Source organism: Mesoplodon bidens (assembly GCF_964165515.1).
Source record: "Mesoplodon bidens genome assembly, chromosome: 1".
NCBI lineage: Eukaryota > Metazoa > Chordata > Mammalia > Artiodactyla > Ziphiidae > Mesoplodon > Mesoplodon bidens.
Genome location: NC_138176.1, coordinates 85,833,507 through 85,857,842, shown reverse-complemented (window position 1 = coordinate 85,857,842; position 24,336 = coordinate 85,833,507).

Genomic DNA, 24,336 nt, shown 5'->3' with positions numbered 1-24,336 from the left:
AAACAGAGTACATATTTAGTGATTCCATTTATATGAATTTCACAAACTAAGTGAAAATGAAGGGGCTAATCCTGAAAAAGGATACAAGTGAGCTTCTGGAGGGTTGTTAATATTATATTCCTTTACCTGATTACTGGTTACATGCATGTATTTCTAAAAATTCATCAAGGTATATACAGTTAGGATTTATGTAATTTTATATATGTATGTGGTACTTAAAAGTTTATGTTAAAAAATAATACCACTTATTAAGCATAATTACAGATCATGCTTTGTCTAAGGTCAAATGCCTAGTGCTCTCGGAGCCAGAACAACATCAGTAGTCTGAGCCCACTGCCCATACTCTCAAACACTATGACATCCTGTCCCACCTAATTAATAACCAAAAGATTTTTTTCATGAGTAGTGACTCAATATCCATTATAAAACATAATTTCTTTAGAAATATCTGCTCCATTTTCTAAGAAATCAACATAAAATAGAATTTAGAATAAAACCTGATCCTAACTTGGGAACGATTGGCTTCAAAATTTAATAGAGTTAAAATATAGAATTACTGTTTAGGGCAACAAGATAGTAATAATAGCAAATACTAGGAGGAAACAAAATACATATTTTCAACCACAAAAATTTGGAGTAACCTAGAATGACAGTTTCATAAGTTTCCTATTCTTTAAGTGTTATCCAAGTAACAAATATATTTTATGCTATCTCACGATGGAAAAATATAGGGATTTGACTCAAAACACTAGATAAATCTGAAAGCTAAATGATCACACACCAGATCAGCATTCCACGAAACTTTGGAAATTAATGTGTTTAAGAATTCAAAGAGTGTTTTGGATTAAAGGAGATCACAGTTACTGATGTGTTGAGAGGTTCATTTGAGGTTTTTAGAAGATTCTGAGCCAACTTTATTTTTTGAAAGTGTGTCTAAAAGCTTCCTTTCCTCTGAAACTCTGCTGAATCTTTCAAAAACATAACCATCACCCAACTGAAAAATAAATGTCTCAGTATAAAAACAACTTTTATTTCCTTCATTCATCCAATCATTCATTCAGCCATCTGTCAATCCCATTCTAACTGCCAGGTACTGTGTTAAGAGCTGGACACAAAGGGATACACAAAACACGGGTCCTTGCCATGAAGCACTTCCCAACCTAAGAAGATTAGCACTCTGACATAATATGAAGAGTTACAGCTGAAAACCAAAAGTGTTGAATACCACAATCTAAAATATAATTTCTTGAGAGTCATATTATCATAGTAGCTAACATTTATTGAGTGCTTGCTATGTGTCAAACATAGAAACTGAGATTCCAATAGATTGAGCCAAGTATCCAGTGTCGCCAAGCTAGTAAATCCAACTTAAGCTGTGTGTGTTCACAGCCCTTAATCTAGACTGTTATACTAAATTAACCGTGAGATCCTCTAAAACATGGAATACGGTGGCTAGAAAACAACTTCCAAGTAGCTGCTAGAGATGATAACACGGGGTATATCTCAGTATGAGAATTACACTGTAGTTTTGACTATAGAGAACTATCCTGTTTTATGATGTGGCTATTTATCCTTCATATTCTCATTAAGTTTCTAGAGGACTATTTCACCTGGATTCATACCATCTAGATTTATATATCGAGTCTAAAAGTTAAATGACTAATTTAATCCAAAATGTTACCTTTAAATAGAAAAAGCTTTCCATCGTGCCCTGTTGTTCAATCAAACTGCATCCTGTGTCAGCATTTGGAACTGTGACTGTGCTCAGGTTTCCTGGCAGCCCGAGGTCAAGGCGGTCGGTAAGGAAGATCGTTCCCCTTCAGCTTCGGTCCACCCACCCCCATTCTGGGCTCTCGGGTGCCCCCATTTACAAGGCTGAATACCCAACAACAGAACCTCATTACCGCAGATGCAGCCCTTCACAAGGGGGCATGGGTCACATTAGCTCTTTTGTTCTGAGAACTTTCTAAAACATTCGGTCTCTTTCAATTTCCCCCATCTTTCTCCTTGGCGTGCCCTCCCTCTTCCTTCTGCAAATCCACCCTTTTCTGCCCTGATGCGCTTCCCCTATTGTGCTGCTTTCCCTGCAAAACAAAACTTGGCAAGTAGGCACTTAGTAAAAAATTCTAATGGTTGTTTGAGCTACATGTGATGCTGTGCAAAGCAGATGGGAAATTCGCAACTGCCTCCTGCTAAGAGGACCACAGACATCTCTGTCAGTGTCCTAACAGACACAATAGACCTTGTTAAGATCTCTAGGTGTCAGAAAGACTACTCCAGAGGGACACTAGTAAGGATTCTCACCATCCCGCGAGAGGACTACTACTCTCATGGATAAGTGGGGTACACACCATCGGCACAATATGACGAAGTTAACACAGAAGCATCTGTCTTCTCTGAATTCTTCACACTGCTACTTCTTGATGCATGCATACGATTGATGGAAAGTTAAGCTCATCTGATGATGCTGTTCTCAGGAGCCATCATAAAATCGAACATGGCCTGTTTCCACGAGGCTTTTCCTACCTCACTTTTATACCAGTCTTTTCTGATAGAAACTATAATATTTCTTCTTATGAATATGGGTATTCATGCTCCCCATCCTGCAATTTAATGTCATGAGCAGCCACTGTCACCAGTCCACCCCAGTGAGATCACCAAATCACACTGAGGGAATAACCTCTCAAAGATGGAAAAGAATTAAACATGCTCTTTAAAACATCAGAAAGGCAGAAAAACTATGTTTAAATATAGTTACAATATCATGTGTTTACCTACACCAGCAATGCCTGCCTAAGTCTAAATTCCTGAGGAGCAGGACATTATATAAATAAGGAAACATAGCAGCTAGAGACGGGCTTGTGTCCAAGATACAGAAAAGTGAACACCTTAAATATGTAATGAAACAGCGTAATTACTTCTGTTTCTCAGCCAGTATCTACTCTCGCATAGCTATCACATGTTCCTAACTCAAATCTCCCTAGTGATACACAGAGAGAAATGAAATTAATTATTGAACGACAAGGATGAAAGATGAATTTGAGATTTTCAGAGGCAATTTTATTACTGTTTTTTGCATTGTTAATTAATTGCTTGGTAGTCAATGCTTTTCCTACTTAAAAAAATTAAGTTAGCAAAAATCTCTCAAATCTTGTGCTTTTTTTTTTCAAGAAAGAAAGTGATACATTTTAAATTTTCTTTAAAAAATACAGAATGGGCTCCAAATAAAGGTCTCCCTTTGTTATTTTCTCCCATTCCCCAATTTATGTTCCAAATGTCCCTTATAACTTGATACATTTACATGTGAAGTAAATATTTGAAACTATTTTTATGTCATTTTAATAGGCATCAGTAAGTGGTCTTTGTGAAGAGATAATTTGAAAGAAAAGTCTCATAATGTTCCTCTTCATATAATACTTTCAGAGTTACATTAAACAATTGAAAGCAGAAGATACTGAAGCTGAGAAAGTCTCTATGTAGTTACAATGAATAGAGAAGATGTAGCATATGTAATAGGGTTTGAACTATTTAGGGAGCAGAGTTTTTATCAGTTTCTTTCAAATGGCAAACTTAATTTGTGAGTAATTTTTGCTTTTCACGTACTACAAATAATAATTTCCTGTACTTCTAAGCTGATCCTGAATATATCTGTAAAGTTTATATTCTGTGATGAGACAAATGTCCTGCTAAATCAGGATTTTCCTTCGCACTTTCTGATGTTGGCTTGCCTTGATTGGACCAAAATAAATAAATAAATAAATAAATAAATAAATAAATAAATAAATAAATAAATAAATAAATAAATAAATAAGGAGCTGTCGATCTGTTTTCTTTTCAGGTCTTTTTCTGTTCCTTTTGAAATTAGTTACAGCCTGCTTTTTGTAGCGTTGTAACCAGCCTGACCTAATTTAATTACCGTGACTTGTGTGGTTTAAAGATAAATACTTTTATTCAGCCTGTCTACTTTGTGTGTTTCCCTCCCTTTCATACAACCCTCTATATTTTAACATTCAACACCCTTGTTACTTCTTTCTTTATTGGGCTAACACAGAGTTAGTTTTTATGGTGGTGACTATATTCACAAGTTTTCTTTGATGCCACGTTTGCTTTCTCCCTGTGTTGCTGTATCTGTGTCTGTGCTGGGAATTGTGGGCCTTTGTGGGATCCAGACTAAACATTCTTTGACTTGAATCACAGAGCATCACTACTGTATGTGTCTCTGGGCAGACCCAATTGCTCTAATTTAGAAATAGAAGGGGCAAAAAGGAGAGTGAAAGGAACATGGCAGGGACTTGGGGTTTAGAAACACTGTATTGAAAAATTTCAGTCCACAGATTGTACTACCAGGCCCAGGAAAACATTAGACATTCACTCAAGCTATTTAAAATGGAAAACCTATTTCTGTTATTTCAGACTCACTGCAAGGCTTGTAAAGGGAATGCTTACCATTTTACTGGTGCTTTCTTCCTGAGTAAAGTAGCCATGCAGAAAGATTTTTCACAGTAAAAAGATGGCAAGCTGTGGCTATGGAGCTACATGCTCTAATAAAAAGAACATCATTATAATAAGGGCAGTGAATAACCAGCATTAGGGTCTCACAAGGGAGTGTTTAGACTGATTGGAGTTAATCTATTAACCTCCTTGTGCTCATTTGATATGTACCATCTAAGAGAGCCTTTTATTTTTCACAGAAAGGAACATATGCTGAATACTTATGGGGAATAAAACCAAGTGTAAAATCAGATCTGAGTACTGAACAGATTGTGTCTTGCTACAGGTGTTGTGTAGCCCTTTGCCCGCCCCTACAGACCTTCCTCTTAAAAAAGGTTCCCACAGCACAGTGCCTTTGCAAATTGTCCCACAGAAAACGTGAATGGGGCCTATTCGGCCACATGCAACGCTATCTGAAATGGCACAAAAACCTGCTGTTCCACAAAACAGACCATTCTATTTAAAAAAAAAAAAAACTCAGAGAAAAAGAAATTCAAGCATGCTGTTTCCCTTCACAAACTCTGGTTTGCTTGGGTACATGAAAAGAGATTTTTATCTTGCAAATGAAGTAAAAAAAATTACGACGACATCATTAAGAAAAAAGTTCTATTTGAACTGTACAAATAATATTGTATCTTAAACAAACAGAAGGAGGCTTTTTTGTAAATGCCAAAAGCCAAAACCCTGCAGAGTAGCAATGAAACAGTTTTCATTACCTCAGTTTTCACAATGCATCAAAATTGCCAAGAAAACTGTTTCCTGCCACATTGGTCTTTAGATAGTGACAAATCCCTTTAAACTAATCTTTAGCCAGAGAATACTGAGCATAAATGTAATAAAACAATGCCAAAAGTCCCACCACAAGAGGTCACATTTTATACCAAATTAATTAGTATGTTCATGTTACATTTAATTTGGGGAAGCAGATATCTCTGCAGCATCTTAGGCAGTTTACGGTTAATAGTGAATTTTCCTCAACCCTCCATGAGCTACAGCTTCTCTGTTCACTAGTCAAAGATGTAGAAAACTTGCTTTCTGAGTTAATAGCAGTGATGTTAATCACACAAAGTACAGCAGGACCCTGGTACCAACCAAAGATAGCAAATATTACCACCAAAGAAGGGGCTACTTTCTGGTGCTATAATCCCCTTGGATATAAAAGGAACAGAGACTACATATATGGAATTCATAAAACTGCAGAAAGAAGCTTATACTTAGATAGCAGATACCAAGCTACATAAATTTTGAACTGCACACAGTTTGAGATAAAAGCACATGATTTTTGATGGTGACTACCAATCAATTCAAATTTAACTATGTAACTCAGCCAAAACTTAAATATTGATAAGCTATTATTTATTCATTAATTTTTCCAATTTGTGACAAACTTCAGAAGGTCTATCCACAGGTTTAAGAAAATATATACATAAATTAGCACTAGCACTACAAAAAAGAGAAATACAGGAAGATTAGAATAAAGATATCTTAATTATTGCTAGAGTATATAGAAAGAGACTATAACTATCTCAACAAAATTCTTTCCCTGAAATTTATATGAAATACCATATAGAAGAATTCTAAAATAAAGATATGAAGGGTAAATTCTGAACTAATGAATATTAAAATATAACAAAGCTAGAGCAATTAAGTGTTCAGTATTGATTTAGAGATAAATGGACTAAACAGTAAAAAAAAATAATTAGTTCAAAAATAGAATCAACTATATATAAAACTTGGTTTATAAAAATTGGTAAAATTTCAAACAGTAGAAAAAATACATTATTCAATAAATGATATTGGGATAGCTGGCTAATCTTTGGGGAAAAAATAAATTGAATCCCTACATCACTCTCTTCAGCAAAATTAATTCCAGGTGGATAAAGAACTTAAACTCTAAAGAAAAGAGAAAATAACCCTTGAAGCACAGGAAGAAAATGTGCATTTTAAAATAATCTTGGGCTTCCCTGGTGGCGCGGTGGTTAAGAATCTGCCTGCCAATGCAGGGGACACGGGTTTGAGTCCTGGTCCAGAAGATCCCACATGTCATGGAGCAACAAAGCCCATGTGCCACAACTACTGAGCCTGTGCTCGTGCTCTAGAGCCCACAAGCCATAACTACTGAGCCCATGTGCCACAACTACTGAAGCCCACATGCCTAGAGCCCGTGCTCCACAACAAGAGAAGCCACCTCAGTGAGAAGCCCACACACTGCAACGAAGAGTAACCCCTGCTCACCGCAACTAGAGAAACCCCACGCACAGCAACGAAGACCCAACTCAGTCAAAAATAAATAAATAAGATAAATAAATTTATTTTTAAAAAAATCTTGGCATGGGGAAATCCTTTTTAATCAAGACTAAAAACCAGAATTACTAGAAAAGAATATTGATCATGGTGACCCCATAACTGTGAAATGCCATAAAGTTAAAACATATTTTAAAATTTAGGAGAAAATATTACAAAATAAATGGGGAAAAGGGAGATTTTAATATCTGAAGCATACAAGAGCATTTGCAATAAGGAAAAGTGAATATTTCAAGAGAAAATTAAAGGAAGCACATCGTCAATTCAATTGATACAGCTAATAATAATAACTGATGAGCTACAAGCTCTGTGCTAAAGAAACTAGATGCATTATATTATTGAAATATCACAGAAAATGGATAAAATTAGCATGCACTATAATCCCAGTTTTGTAGATAAGAGAATTGAAGCTCAGAAAGTCCCATATCCAAACATATAATTAAAGAGTAAAAGAGCAGGGACTTGATTTGCCAGACTCCTAAATCTGTGCTCTTAATTTTTGTTCAATAACTCCTCCCATAAATAAAGAAATATTTACTAAACTTGGATTCCCTGGTTCTCCATGTGAGTTCCAAGGACCAGCAGCACTGGCATCACATGGGAATTTATTAGAAATGCAGAATCTGGGACTTCCCTGGTGGTGCAGTGGTTAAGAATCTGCCTGCCAATGCAGGGGACACGGGTTCGAGCCCTGGTCCAGGAATATCCCACATGCCACAGAGCAACTAAACTCGTGTGCCACAACTACTGAGCCCTTGTGCCACAACTACTGAAGCCCGCACTCCTAGAGCCCGTGCTCCGCAACAAGACGCCACTGCAGTGAGAAGCCCCTGCACCGCAACCAAGAGTAGCTCCCGCTCACCACAACTAGAGAAAGCCCACGCGCAGCAACAAAGACCCAATGCAGCCTAAATAAATTTATTTTAAAAAGAAATGCAGAATCTAAGCCTCCATCCCAGATCCACTGAATCAGAATCTGCCTTTTAACAAGGTTCCCATCGATTCTATGCACTTTCAACTTTGATAAGCACTCGTGCTATCACACTTTGATAATCATTAACTGATAAAAATTAATCAAAAATACTTTAAAAATTATTTTTCACTGGTGTAGATGAAAAAGATCGTGAGTAGGGCAGGGAGAAGTGGGTGGCGGGAAGAGAAAAGCCACACAGTGAATGTGTAGTTAGAAATCCTTGGAAAGATTTTTGAATAATTTTGTCAATATGCAAAAAATTTTATTATTTTTTTATACAGCAGGTTCTTATTAGTTATCCATTTTATACATATTAGTGTATATATGTCAATCCCAATCCCAATATGCAACAAATTTTAAATGGGTTTGACTTTGCAATCTCACTTCTGAGAATTTACCCTGATTGGACAGAGTCCAAAGAGATATACTGTATTAGTTTCCTATCGTTGCTGTGACAAATTACTACAAACTTAATGGCTTAAAAGACAAATTTATTAAAAACAGAAATTTATTACCTTACAGTTCTAGAGGTCAGAAGTCCTAAAATGGGTTTACAGAACTAAAATTAAGGTGTCAGCAGTGCTGCATTCTTTCTGGGGTCTCTAGGGTAGATCAATTTCTTTATTTCTTTATCTTTTCCAGATTTTAGAGACTACCTGTGTTCCTTTGCTCATGGCTCCTTCCTTCCATATTCAAAGCCAATAATGTAGCATCTTCAAATCTCTCTCTCTCCTCTGACATTAATGCCCCCATCTCCCTCTTATAAGCATTTGTGATTTCACTGTGCCACCTGGATGATCCAGGATAATTTCTCATCATAAAAGTCCTTAACATGGTCACATCTACAAAGTCCTGTTCCAGTATTAGGAAGTGGAAGTATCTGGAGGTCCATTATTCTTTCTACCACAGACAAAAGAGATTTTTTTTTGTAAATCACAATCTTATTTTAATAGTAAACAATTAAGAACAACATAGAATTCCATTCATACAGGAGACTGTAGTATTTTCATGTAATGCAACACCACGTGGCCATTAAACATGATGATTATCCCTATTTATTGAGGGAGTATTCCATATTTTATGCTGGAAGAAAAATTTAGTTACAAAACAGTTCACAGTCACACAGAATCAGATAGACAGATCTAAAGAGAGACAGAGAGATAGAGAAAAAAATGAAACTGGAAGTTTCTCCAATACATTAACAGTATTCACCTCTGAACAGAGAAATGTGTGGTGATTCCTACTTTCCCATTTATGCTTGTCTACATTATTTGATTTCCTTACAATGAGAGTATGTTATTTTTGTCATAATATAAAACGAGAAATTTATTTTCATTTACCATACATGTTTTATTAGACATCTAAGTATTCATGAATACTTTTTTTTAGACCAATTATTGGCACGTTGACTTTGGAGCAATGAAACTTGACAGCCTGAAAAAGTACAATCTGACTGTTCTGATTTGCTATTTCAATCTTAGGCTATATGCTACACAAAATGCCAGAATATATGAAAAGAAGTGACGGATTTAGCTTGAATGTACAAAACACAAATAAAATCTAGTAATACTGTACTTAACTTCTGGCAACCAAGTTATAACCATGACAAGTATTCTTACCTTCTTAGAGCACAATTACACTTAGGGCTTACTCACTTTTCTGAATAATATGCAAGACTGGATAAATACTCCTTAACTCCTCAGATGTGGGATTATAAACAGACCGGTAATATGATTTCTGTAGTAAAAAACCTATACTAGGCCCAAAAAGGCCAAGATATATTAGAAAACAAAATTATCCTGGCAGAAAAGCCTTGAGTGAATCTAACCTATGTAAAACATCTAACATGTAAAACATTTTAGAATGCATTTGAAATCTATGCAGAAGAGTTTCGAACCAACCCAATCTTCTAATGGCCACCAGACATCTCAACTTAAATTAGGCCTGGACATTATGGTAAGTAGCCCATGGGATCATACTGAATTAATCTTTTTTTTTTTTTTTTTTGGTACGTGAGCCTCTCACTGTTGTGGCCTCTCCCATTACAGAGCACAGGCTCTGGACGTGCAGGCTCAGCAGCCATGGTTCATGGGCCCAGCCACTCTGTGGCATGTGGGATCTTCCCAGACAGGGGCACGAACCCATGTCCCCTGCATTGGCAGGCGGACTCTCAACCACTGTGCCACCAGGGAAGCCCGATCATACTGAATTATAACAGTATACTCTCATCTAGAAAACTGATTTAACATTAAATATCAAATAGGTTTCTTTGCAGATTAAATGAGATACAACATGCAAAGCACCTAGTATGGTGGATAGTACATAATTGGTGCTTATTAAATATCAGTTCTCTTTTTTTATCCATTATTTGTTATTTACAGAGAAGTATGTTCACTGAATTACTATCCTTTGAACTGGAGACATATGAATATTGAACAACTAGACTAAAAATTTCAAACAGGATTAGGGGACATAAAACATTTGTACCAAAGGGTTATTAGAAGTCAGTTGCTTAGCTAGTAAATTATATTAGTATCATTATTGTTGTAAGCCAAATGTTTGCTATTCCTTGTCCTCTGGCACTTGTACTATAAGCAGTCTGTAGACAGATGGGGTTGGGGGTAGGGGCATTCTCATTGGTCTAAGAGCAAAACACAATTTTACCTCTCCTTTATGAATATGAATTATCTCCCACAAGAGGGTTTTGATAAAGCAGGAGAATATTAATTTTAGGTGGAGACCTTAGCACATAAGAAGGACTTGGAGATATTAACAAAATCAAGCGGCTCTGTTCAATTAGATATTTTAGTAATTCCAGGGGATGGCATTACAGATTTCAAGATGTGGTGGAGGCATCACATGTGATACATAGAAAAGTGCCTCCCACAAGTCCTTAAAGATGACATTAGCCAATCTTATTTTCCATGGGCTGGGCTCCTTGCTCAGCACTGTACTTGCAATATCTCACTTGATGCACGTATGAGCCCCATGAGATACAGACTATTATTAACTGAACTTTAAAAATGAGGAAATGGAGAACAATAGTGGTTATGGGACTTGCTGAAATTCACACAGCTATTAACTATCACAGGCAGGATTCAAATCTGGAAAATTAGACTCCAGAGCTTTATGGTGAACCATGATTCCACACTGCTTCCCTTGCTGTTCACTTTTCTGGGGCAATACCTGAAAGGTTTCTTCATAGCAAAGCTCAGTAATACACTGTGTGATTAGTTCAACTTATTGCACTTGGGAACTTTTTTTTTTTTTTAACTTCCAAATACTGACAACATTCGGGAAACTGAGGCAAGTTAGTAAAAATCAAATTGGTATTTAGAGTAGTTATATCTCGTTCTGAATCTCTTACATAGTAATCTAATTCTGCCAATATCTTTTATACCACCCAAAATTATTTGTACTATGCATGACAAGCTCCTAAGCAGTAAATAGATATAATCTAATTTTGAAGTAAAAATTGATATAGGGTTTCTCCTCAGTCATCCAGAAGCTCATACTGAGCATTTTGAGAGGCATGTATTGGCAAATCATGATTTTCTGGGAAATCATCAGAGCTGGACCTAACTCAGTAATGAGGTGCCTTTTATCTGTCTTCATTCTCTTTAGCCCTGCTGGATCCACTGTTCCCTGAATCTTCTCTCGACTGCTTCCAACCCAGCTATGGTCTCTCCTCTTGCTTGATTTGTGATCCTCAGAAGCTCAATTGCCATAATAAGGTTGAAAACAGAAGGCAAGTCCAAAGTAGTTCTTGATCTTGCCCTCTTCCCACCTCTGCTACACAGCTTGTCATAGGCTCCAGGCTGGTCCCCAGCATCCTTCCTGGTCCCAAGCTCTCTTACTCACTTATCCCGGCAAAGATGTTCTACTCCTGTTATCATAGCTAAGTCCCATCTACTGGAAGCCAAAGGTAGTCTACATGGAGTCTGGTTCCCCTGAATGTGGGTGAACTTATTTCCAACTTTACCTTTGAAAAGGGTTGGAGAACACATCAAGATGCTGGGAGGGTGGTGCCCCTAGAGAAAGCATGGAAGCTCTACACCCACCCCACCCTCCCATACCTTTTCCATTAGGCTGTTCATGAGTTGCATCCTTTATAATATACCAGTAAACCACAATGAGGACAAGCAAGTATTTTAAAATATTCACCCTTTAGAGGTGAAACCACAAAGTCTGCATTAGCTCTAGTTTGTCTTAAGAATTCCTGGAGTTGATGCTGTACTAGTGCCTTAAACACAGAAGATGGTAAAGAAGTAACAAGTTGAAAATAAAAAGAAGAGCAAAGAAATACCCATTATGGTTCACATAAATGGACTTCTGTGTGTTCCAATGTTGGATGTATGACAAGAACAATATGAGATCATTGAAAGAGGACATCTTCAACTACATAGAATTAGCATCATTTTTATGATTTTACCCTTCATATTTTCAACTTACTCATCTACAAAGCGATAACTCACTTACTAAATAAGCATGTATTTAGCATTCATTACGTTCTATGTTACAGGCCAGGAATTTTAGGCACAGTGGTATATAAGAAAACTTTGCCTGCAGAGTCTACTACTCATGGATGCTCAAGACTTAACTCCAGCAAATGTAGTCATTGTTTGAGATACCAGAGCATGTGCAAAAATTTGGAAAGAAAAAAGGCATGAAGGCATACTAACAGGAAAAATTTTAAAGAGTTATTTTTGTCTTTATTTTGAGGTTGTCATTAACTATTATTTAAGCAATTTGAAGCTTGAAAAATAGAATCTCCAATTCTTTTCATGCTTATTGTATTCATGACAGGAATTTAGACAATTTAATTCCTTTTTTTATCTTCTTACATGTAAAAACTTTGGTAACTGACATAACAATAAATAATGGAAGAGTAATTATGTTTGTCTTTATCTGATTTATTTAAATAATCATATATAAAGAAGTAAAAATGTTTAAATAGATTCTTTTTTAGGTAATAGCAAATCATCCAAAAACAGCATTAATATTTAACAAGCATGAGCTTCTTCTTCAAATAACTATGTTACTTACAATAAGGAGGAAAATCTCAAATTTTCAAAAAATATGAGACATTTCATCTATAAAGACTCCACATATGTGTTATTTCAAGTCAAATCATGGACACAAACTGAAGTTAATAATGTTGTAAACCATTTTAAATTAAGTTAGTTGAAATTTGTAGCATTTAAAATTGATTGAGGTGATTTGTGTTGTGCTTTCTCTGAAAAGTGTCACACTAGTGAGATGTAGATTTCCCATCATCACTTTGTATTGATAAAAAGGATACGATAAAATTTCTAAGTGTAAAGTAATATATTACTTTTTGAAATGATTAACAAAGGAAATTATTCCTATTAAATCTGACATGACACATATTTTAAAAACAAAAAACTGAAATTTTAAAAGAAAGAATTTTTCTTTAAACGCTTTGTGACTCCACATGAAATATTTTGGTTACAATGAAATACAAAAATGATGGCTGCAATTAAAGCTGAGGATGGTCTCTGGTGACTAATTTCTCCAGCAAACTTGTAAAATAATATTCCTGAATTCAGACTCCCTGTCCCCTTTCTCCATCAATTTCTTCTTGCATGAACACTTATTCCTTACCCCATACCTACACTTCCTCATCTATTAAAGAAGCAAAATGTTTGCACTGACCTGTACAGAGGACCATTATAAAACACGTTTTACATTCCGATTTTAAATAATATGGTTTGGCTAAAGCTGGGTTGTTAATTAAAACGAACTTAGGTGATTTCAAATTATTACTAAAACAACACGTTTATTATAGTAGAACTAAAATGTAAAAATTTAAGCATAAAAATGATCTATATCTATATATAAAAGTACATTACACACAAAGACATCTATATTTTGAGTATTTATATATTCTTATATATGTATATTCATATACATATTATACCCATTAAAATATCTTATGAAATCACATAACATATATGCCATTTTGATATCTGCTTTTTTCACTTGAAAATATACTATGAAAATGTCTCATTACCAATAGTATTCTTGCTTACCAGTGGACAGAGTTCTGTGGGATTTTTTGTTTGTTTGTTTTTTATGATGGCTCTGCAGGGTTGATTAGGGTGTAGGTAATTTGGCACTCCCATAGCTAAAACTGTAGTTCAGCCATTCTGGAATGAATTTAGCACTGTATTTTAAGAGCTTTAAATATAATTTACTGGTGTTAAAATTTGAAAAAGTCTTTTTATCTCACATTTTGGTTGTGCACAAATTTCCATTACAAGGATATCTGTTACAATGCACTTTATAATTTCCAAAAATAATAATAGACTAAAATGCATAACAAGAGGTGTCTGGTTAAATATATATATATACACACATATATATATATAATATATCCATGCCATATAAAAATACTGTACCTTAAAAATTATGTAAATCAAGGAAGAATATGAAAATGCTTCAATGTTTAGTTCATATACATTTTCATAGAAGTTTTGTAAAATATTACAATCTCAGTACACATTCTTATCCATAGTACTACAAAATGGAGAATGGGGAGTATCACTTAAACATGATCAGTTTATACAGAATTCTAGGAAATGTGGACTAATGTATGGACAGAAAGCAGATCAGTGGTTGCCAGGGCATGGTGGAGGAGTAGTATGGAGAGGGAGGGGTGACAAGAAGAGAACTTCTGGGGTAATGGACATGTGTACTGTCTTGACTGTGGTAATGATTTCACAGGTGTATGTACACCTATGTCAATTGTATTAAATTGTGTGATTTAAATATGTATAATATACATATTTTAAAATATGATTTAAAATGTGTGTATTTATGGTTTGTCAACTTTGCCCCAATAAAGCTGTTAAGAAAAATAAAAAGTCTGGCAGTACTGGGTGTTGGTGAGGATATGGAGCACTTGGAACTCGCATATATATTTTTGGTATAGAATGTCTGACACAGTTGCACTGGAAAACAGTCTTGCAATTTCTTAGAAAATTAGACATATGACCCAGAAATCCCACTCCTAGATATTTACCTGAGAGAGATAAAAACAGGCCAACAACAACAACAAAAAAAAACTGTTCCCAAGATAACCAATGATCCTGTCACAAAATTTAATAGATAATTTTAGTCCTGATTGTTTTGGTTCCTCAGTTATTAACACTCCTGACCATTCACTTCTTTCAGTTCTCTTTTCCTTGTCCTCCCTGAACTATATACTCTTTGTTTTCTTCCTACATATTTGGCACCTCCTTCTAGTTCACCTTTGAGATTTCATCCTCCTTAATCTAGCCATTAAACAATGTTACCTTGGCTTATTCTTAGTTGCCTTCTCTTCTTACACAATGCTCTTTCTCTAGACTGATTTCATCCACTTCCATCCTTTCACTAAATTAATATCTCACAATAATTTTCTCCTAAGCTCCTGACTTTTATCTCCACCCACCTATAGAAGATAGGTGGAACATTTCATGGAAATTTCTCAAAGGTTCAGCAATGTCAGTACATCCTAGACTGAACATGTTCTCATGCCCACAAACACCTACAGTATCTAATATCTCAGCATATGGCAACATCACCCATCCAATTCCTTAAAACCTAAGCTGGAGTCAAGGATGCTTAACAACTCCCACTCCATCACCTCCCACATCAAAGAAATTACCAAGTTCAGGAAACTCACATATCATTTCTGAATTCCCTTAACTTCTCTCCATCTACACTGCCTCTCTTCTAATCAAATTTATCTTCATCTTTCACCTGGATTGCTACAATAACTGGCCTCCAAGGATTTATTCTAGTCTCTGTCCAATCTGTACTCTATGGTATGGTACATTAACATTTTTAAAATGTAAATCTGATCTTACTGCATCCCTAATCCTTCTTCTCCCCCTACCCAGCCCAATTTATAATCTATTTTTCCTGTTGTTTTAGAAAAATGACCAAAATCCTTAACATGACCTACAGAGCACTATTATACAGCCTGGTTCTTATCAACCTCTCCAGCTTTTTCCCCTGCCCCTTCCACCCCTTCTCCAGTCATTCTGGCTTTCTTTCCAGGCTTCCTTCCTCCACAGGGATTTTACATGTACTGATCCCTCAATATAGGATTCTCTTCTTGCTCTCCACTTTAATCTGGTTAACCCCTACTCAATACCCTGATCTCAAGGGAAAGATCATTTCCTTTACTTCTCCATATTAGGTTAGGTTTATGTCATATACTTTTCCAGAACTGACTTATTTTATTTTCTTTGAATCTACCACATTTAAAATTATGCTTTATTAATTTGATTAGTTGCATCACATCAGCTTCCCCTCTAAAGTGTAAGTTCTAGGAACAATGTTTTAGTTCATCTTTGTCTCCACAGGGATACATTTCACCTACTGGTAATAATTTTTCACAAATAAGCTATGTATCTGGAAAACAGATCTCATCATGACTCTCCTTAAATATTACAGTGATTTTTGTATTGTCTAACGTGTCCTGAAGGGTAACTGATTATTTTTAATGTACAAGTATATTTGTAAGTTTTTACAAAATTTGGATCACAAATTCACAAAAGACTTTCATTGAAGTAGGTGTCACTATCAAAGCACTTGAACACTTGGCTCCAGTTTGTTATTTTCCTGTTTTATTTTTTTAAAGAGGGCCTGTTGTCCTTTGATCTTGCTCTGACACCTGCACCAACCTACTTTTTTCATCTTAAGAGGTCCCTGTAGGATCCGAGGTCATGTGGATAAAATTAAAATGGAGGTCATGTGATTAAAACTATTCTTCACAACTTCTCCCAAAACACACAGACACATATTCACACAAACACTTGGACCTGATTTTCAAAGGGCCCAATATGTCTTGTAAATTTTATATCTCCATTTAATGGATTTTCTCACATAGATAGCAAAACAGAAGGTGCCTAAATTTTTGTGTTACAAAATTAATAGTTTGTGACAGTGCATGTTCATTTCCCTTTCACTGACATTCTAATATTTCTTCAATATATTTCCATTAAACTATTTTTTCATCCTTTTTTTTTTTCCGGCTGACTTTTCTGAAAGGCTGTCTCATCCATCATTATGAAATGGTCAGAAGAATATTACAATTGCTTAATGTTCCCTCTGCAAAATGTAAACAAATGGGGGTAGGAAGTAGGAGATTCTTTGAGGAACCAGCTAAGAATCATGGAATTACTTTCCATCTATTTCTTAGTAACATGTTTTCTGTTTTCAGTAAAGACAAATATGTGGTCTTAGAAGTCAACAAATCCCGTACAAAGCAGGGGAGAATTAGAATTTCTGACAGTCTTTAAAAACAATATTAATTTACAGAATTTATAAAACTACTACAACAGATATCAGTAAAAAATGTAGTAATATTTATCATAAAATGTGAACTTTAATCCTTAATTCTATAGAAGAATAAAAGAAAGTTACTTTTTAAAATATTATATAACTTAAAACAACTTTATGATAAATTTCCCCCAATTATGTATCTCTGCTTCCATGATGAGAGGCATCATAATTCTACGTACATCTGGTGACTACGTATCCTGAATCAACATTTAATGTTAACAAACTTCAGCAATAATGCAGTAATAAACAGTCTCTTTAAATAGGAAAAAAATAGTAAAAATTAATTTTGTACCCTCCTCACTCTTCCCTCCTAACTCCCCAATCAATTTAACATTTTCTTGAGCAGTTTCCGAAAGGACTCTTAATTAAACAATCCCCAGATATCTACTTTTTACTTATTCTTTATCAGGCCGTTATCTCTGATATAGCCCAACCAAACTAGAAATTCAGGGCTAATTTGGAATATGTCTTGTTTTCTTACAGCTTGAAGAAAAGATAAAGGTCAGAAGCAGGCTTAAGGAGATGGACATTAAGTCACAAGTTAGAAACAAACAAAGGAAGTTCCTTTGCAGTAGAACTATTTAAAACATATGCCAATAAAATGTTCAAAGGATTCCTACAGGGCTCCAAAGATAAACACGTGCAATTTTTTTCTTCAAAAATTCCACTTACCTGAAGGTATAAACTCAAATATATAACATGGTTCAGTGGAAAAATACAAATTAAAACCATTTGGTATTTTATTTATTTACTAGGAATTAAAAATTTTAGTGCAGATGACCACGAATTCCAGCTCAACCTGCTCTTAGGTGTGTGAGTTGGGGCAAGTCCTTTAGCCTCAGCTTGCCCCAGCTGCCTTATCTGTAAACAGGAATAACTACAATACTCACCTCATGAAGTGTGAAATGAATAATACATGCAAAATTCTTAAAACCATGTCAGTCACACAAAGAAGCTCACTAAATGCCAGCTATTATTAACAATTTTATTATTATCACCAGCATTATTCTAATAAAGCTGGGGCACTGAAGGGACTGAGCATGAAAAACTCTAACCTGTAAGAAATCAGCAGCAATAAATCTGTGGAAGGTGCTGAGCCTCACTTCAAAACACACTGAAAAAACTGAGAACACATATACTCCCTTCTTGGTCCTCACATGGTGAGAGAATTAAGATTTTAAATACAGGGCTATTTTTCCATATGTTTACTGCTGGCTATCTTTGAGTTCAGGAGTTTGGGAAAAAATAAACAGAAATATGAGAAAAAATGTAGAGATATTAAAAAAAAAAAACCCAGGAGACACAGAAACAAAGAATGAAAATTGGAGGCAGGGAGATTATTAAAGAAATAATAAAAGAAAAGTTTCCAGAGTTGAGAAACACTATATATCTTCAGATTAAAAGAGAACAAACTAAATGCTTCCAGATATTTAAAAAAAAAAAAAAAAGTACTTGTCACCTTACCAGGAACTAAGGAACAGGAATCAATCTGTTATCAGTTTTCTCATTGGCTATATTAGATGCTAGGAAACAATGGAGTAATTCTTTCAAAGTTCCCCAAATCCCAAAACTCAGTGAAAATTGACTGTGGAATGTTTTATGCACAAAAATCCTGAATGAATGTTTGCTTATTTTTAAGTTTTTGTCTCGTATTCTCTGGTCTTATTAGGTAAGTCTATAGTGCTATAACAAAACAATCCCCAAATAAAAGCTTCAACATAAGACAGAAGACTTCGTTTACTGTTTCAGAAGACAGCCCAAAGGCTTGCAATACCAGACCAGCAGGACAACTCTGTCATTTTCTATATACAGCTTGCATCTCTACATCCCTGGTGGTTTCTCCAGATCTTCCAACACATTCATATCTCAGCAGGGAAGGGTAAAAAGAAAGTTTAGTGTACTATATCTATTCCTTTTAAGGGCATGACTTGGAATTGGCACGTATTATTTTGTCTCACATTCTTTTAGGTATAAATTAGTCACATGGCCAAATCTGGATGCAAATGAGTCTTGATGGCCCTCGCTGAGTGACCTGACCATGCACCCAGCTAAAATCTGGAAGTATAATTTCAAAAAAAGAAGGGGTAAATTAATCCTGGTGGAAAAGTAGTTGTCCCTCTCACTGGTCTGTAAACATACCAAAAGCCATGTGATACTTTCTAGCCTTATGCAGCATTTTAGGACATTTTCCTTTTTCACTATGTAACTAATAGTGACTACACTTAGATATCAAAGACAATTATTGACTAATATGCTTTATTTATTGCAACTCAATTAATCCAAATCAAAGTCTATTGTGCAATAGATAAATAGAAGGCACTATACAGACTTCCTTGTAATAAATCAGAACCATTCCCAGTACAAATGCAAGTTTGTGTAATACTATTAAATAAAAGTTACTTAAAACTATTATTTAAAAGTTCTTGAAATTTTTAATAATTATTTCAAGCTTATGTGGCATTTTTCCTTTATTAATTAACTTTAATAATTATTATTACCATGTATATATTGTAGAACAAGCTTTTTTCTTTTTTAATCATCTACACCTTAAAACTTTTTAAGGAATAAGAAAAAGGTACCAATAAACTGATTAAAAGGTTTCTATTTTTTGAGGAAAATAATCTAAACTACATGAAACTAGAATATCAAGGAATGAAAGGATACAAAAATATCTTTTGGATATACTCATTTAGTAAGAAAAAGTGAAGAAGACCATAAAGGAGTTGCTACAATTAATTACTAAAAGATTACATTACAAAAAATATGCTGCTGTTAGTCTGAAAGTTGAAAGTTTACCAGCACAGAATGATAGATATAACCTTAGCGTGGCTTGAATTACTGAGATAATCTCTTCAATCTTATATTTTGTCTTTAAAAAATTTGTTCAGATGAGCAACTGGATTCAGTAACAACAGAATGTATTCTACTACTTCCTGAAGACAGAAGATTTATAAACTATTTTAAGAATATTCTCTTAACTCTTATTCGTCTTAATTTTGAAATTGCCTCTTTAAACCTAAATAATGCTCTGGTAGACTATTATACAGTGAAATCTCATTGATTCATTCAACAAATATTACAGGGCTACTGTATGCCAGGCATTGTTCTAGGCATTTGGGACACAAAAATGAACAACAAAAAAGACACCAATAAACCCTTGTCTCAAAGAGCTCGCATCTTGAAGGGAAGACAAATAATAAAGATGATAAATAAGTAAATTATGAGGTGTTTCAGAAGGTGATATGTGCTACAGAGGAAAGTAGAAGGTGACAGAGAAGATCCAGAGTGCGGGGGACTGGGGGGAAACTGGCAAAATTAAATAGGATGCCAGATAGGTCTCAGGGGAAGTGCTGTGAAGCATCCAAACATCTGGAGGAAGAGAGTTCTTAGCACAGGAAGAGCCACATAAAGGCCTTAACTTGGGAGACTACCTGGTCTGTTCCAGGAAGCAAAGAATGCCCAGAATGAAATAAAGTGACCGACATGGAAAGGTCTGGGGGGAATGTTCCAGGTAGAAGACCCTGAGGCTGGAAAGAACTAGCCAGTGTGGCTGCAGAAGTGAATGAATTCTGAGAGGAAGCCAAAGACCTGATCACAGAGGCCTGCAGGCCACAGGGAAGGCTCTGGATTTTATTCTGTATGATGTGTGAACAGGAGAATGACCTAATCTGCTTTAATTTTACAAGCTGATTCTGACCGCTGAGTGGAGAACTGAATGTAGGGGGGACAGTGGAAGTAGGAGGCTGCTGAGGGAATCAGAGCCAGAAAAAGTGCTGGTCCAGACCTGATGTAGAAAAGTGGCTGAGGGTTATATTTTTAAGACAATGGACAAGACTTGATAATGGATTGAATGTCGGATATGAAGGAAAGAGAAAAATCAGAGATGGCTCCTAGGCTTTCACCTAAGCAACTAAGTAAACTGAGGTAATATTGATTGACCTGTCCTTATATGTTTTGTAAAAGAATTCACTGCATAAATTTTTTCCGCTATTAAAAATATGGTTGAAGTAAAGATAAAACTTTGGCCATCACATCAAAATTAAAACTCCACCTTGAATCAAAATACGTTTTTATTTCTTATTTCTTTTCTTCCTGTGTTATATCTAAGTGCTAATTAAAAATTTAATGGATTATCTATAAATCTTCTAGTGAAGAGGACAGAAAAATCTGGAGACTAGTTTCCAATCATCTAACATCACTATACTTTCTGCTTAATGAGAGTGAAAATGAGGTAAACAACACTATACACCTGCTATTAAGATGAAGAAAAGACCATTTTATAGGCATTAAACTCCTATGGTCAGCCAAATGTTCCTACTCACTCACCTATTGGGAGGGTAATTACCATTCTAAGATTGCTAAAGCAATAGAATACGCCTTAATTTTCCTTCGGGCTGAAAATTTTTAAATGTTTTTAAAAGTTCACTTTCCAGGCTCCTCATTTGACTTATCAGAATAAAGGTGACATTACTGCATCACCTCAGTCAAATCTGATAATGCATTTCCTAACCTAATAAAAATTCCCCCTATAATAATAAGAAGAAGTTTATTTTGCTGTGAGGCATTTTTAATTGCATAGGGTATGACTGTAATTGAAATGTACCCATTTTTGGTTGACATTTTCATTATTCCACTAGGCAGAAAACAGACATTATGAAATTTTGAAAATAGTCTTTGGTAATTTAGAACTGATTTTTTCAGCCATTCTTACAAGCATTCAATTATTCTTCTCCTGAAATCCTTTACATGTGGGAGAATTTTCTTCAAATTCAGCTACTTTTCCCTTAATATATCTAATATTTTCCCCTAAACTATTCATCTCCTTGAATGTCTCAAGGAAAATCAAATCTTATTACATCTAACTCTCACCCTTAATCTGATCTTCATTTTGGAAGCTTTCTTTTCCCTTGTTTTTGTACAAAGTTCTCTGCTTCACATGGTCCAGAGAATCCCCAAAATTTTAAAGTCCGTGGCTTTTTTGATCTTGACTCTGTGGCCATGAAAAATGCATGATAAATTTTATTATTATTTTGCAAAGAGGCCCAAAAGTAACAGAAAAGGACAGTTAAGCCCTGGACCTAAATGAATTTAGGGTTTTTACCTAAGAGAGAATGGTAGCCTAGTAACTGTCAGCAGGTAAGCTTTAAAATGAAGTTAAACAAAAATGTTTCACACCCAGCAAGAGGTTAATCAGACACAGAAAGGCAAAATGATCAATGTAGAAATCTTACTCAAGGAGAACTTGTGTGTCTTGGGGGTTGATGTGGGTGCAGTGTCCCCTCTGAGGAATGATACACAGCCCCTCCTACCCTAGGCTGTAGTTCTGTAGGTCTAAGAGCAGGGAATGTTTTGGGGTATCATAGGTAGGAGGAGAAAGAGCATTGTAGCTATTTCACAAACTTTTGCTTCATAATTTACTTTAAACTTTTACTGATAGAAAAAAATGGACACAAGCATGTTTACATGTGGTTTTTCTCAGCCTCTCAACTGGCTGAGAGTTAAGTGTATTTGGCTCAAAGGAAATCAACTCAGTAAAGTGGCACCAGAGAAGTTTGGGATCATATTCTCCTCGTGGCTTCCTGTTATTTTTGTCTTCTCCTCTTGTACCCTCAATTTTAAGATTCAATCCTTAACCTTTAACTTTTTTTCAATATTCTCCATCTCATAATACATAATTCCAAAGATCTTCAACTGTAAGACACAACATCAGAAAAAAGATACATATAACCCCAATATTAAAATGTACCCCAAATACAAAATTATGAAAATTGTGAAGTACAGGTCACTTACAATAAGGAAACATAATACTGACTGTGTATTAATGATTCTCAAATCTATACTTTTATTCCCATCTCTCTCCCATCGAACTGCTTATTAGTCATTTTCAGGCATACATCCTACCTCCAAAACCTGTTTCCTCTCTTCTCTTTACTACTTACAGAAATAAGAGTAAGGAAAGAGTGCTATACTGATATCTCTATCAAGTCAGAGATACCCTTTAACCTCCACTTCCTATGCTCCATATGTCCAGTCTGTCATCAACACTTTGTTTTGTGCCTCTTATGTGTTCCTTTCTTTTCTAAGTTCTAGCCTTATCACCAAATGCCCAGAGTACTCAAACAGCACCTCAGTTGCTTCTAGGCAGAAGCAGGGGAAATATCATCATGGTAAGGGCTCTAAAGTCATATTTCCTGCTTTCACCTCATGGGTTCACCACTTAACATGTGTGTGACTTTGGACAGATTATTTTCTTCTTATTGCTCTTTTCCTCATCTATAGACCAAGTATAAGAATAGTACTTCCCTCATGAATTGTTATGAATACTATAGGAAGGAATACATGGAAAGCATTAGAACATCTGGAATTGTAGCAAGCACTCATAAGGTATTAGCTACTAAAACACCACATTCCAATTCATTTGACAACACTGTGTTAGTGTCAGCCTTACTAAAATACCAATTAATTCAGCCATTAAACATAAATGTGTTAAGCAAATGAGTGTTTGTTGTGTACCAGGCATTGTTCTAAGTACTAAGAATACAGTGATAAATAGAACAAATTCACTGGCAAACAGGTGGGATAGGGGACAGAGACAATAAAACCAGATGATATGATAGACATGGAGGTTGTGTCTACTTTAGGACATTAGAGGAAACATCATAAAGGAGGTGATGTGTCTTTTTAATAATGTCACATAAATGGTAATATACAATAGGTAAACTTTTGACAAGCTATTACTCAGCACAATGCCTTTCAGATTCATCCAAGTTACTATAATTTCTTATTTTACCTGTAAAATATTTTTAAAGAACTCAAGAGAAGACTAGTTTATTATATTTACACAGATATTTAACCATTTCTGTTTTTCTTCCTTCATTCTTTATGGTTCAACTTTCCTTCTGGTATCATTTTCCTACTGTCTGAAGAATTTTTTTTAGCAATTATTTTATAACAGTTTTGCTAACAAGAACTTCTCTTCATTTTCTTTATCTCAAAATGTTTTTATTTCCCTTTCATTCCTGAGGGATAGTTTTATTGAATATAGAATCCTGGCTTAACAGTTCTCTTCCTGAGGCACTTTAACATTTTTGTTCCACTTCCTTCTGGGCTGCACAGTTTCTAAAGAGAAACACAAAATCACTTGAGTCATTGTTCCCTAAAAGTAATGAGTCAGTTTTTCCTGGATGCCATCAATATTTTTTCTTTGTGTT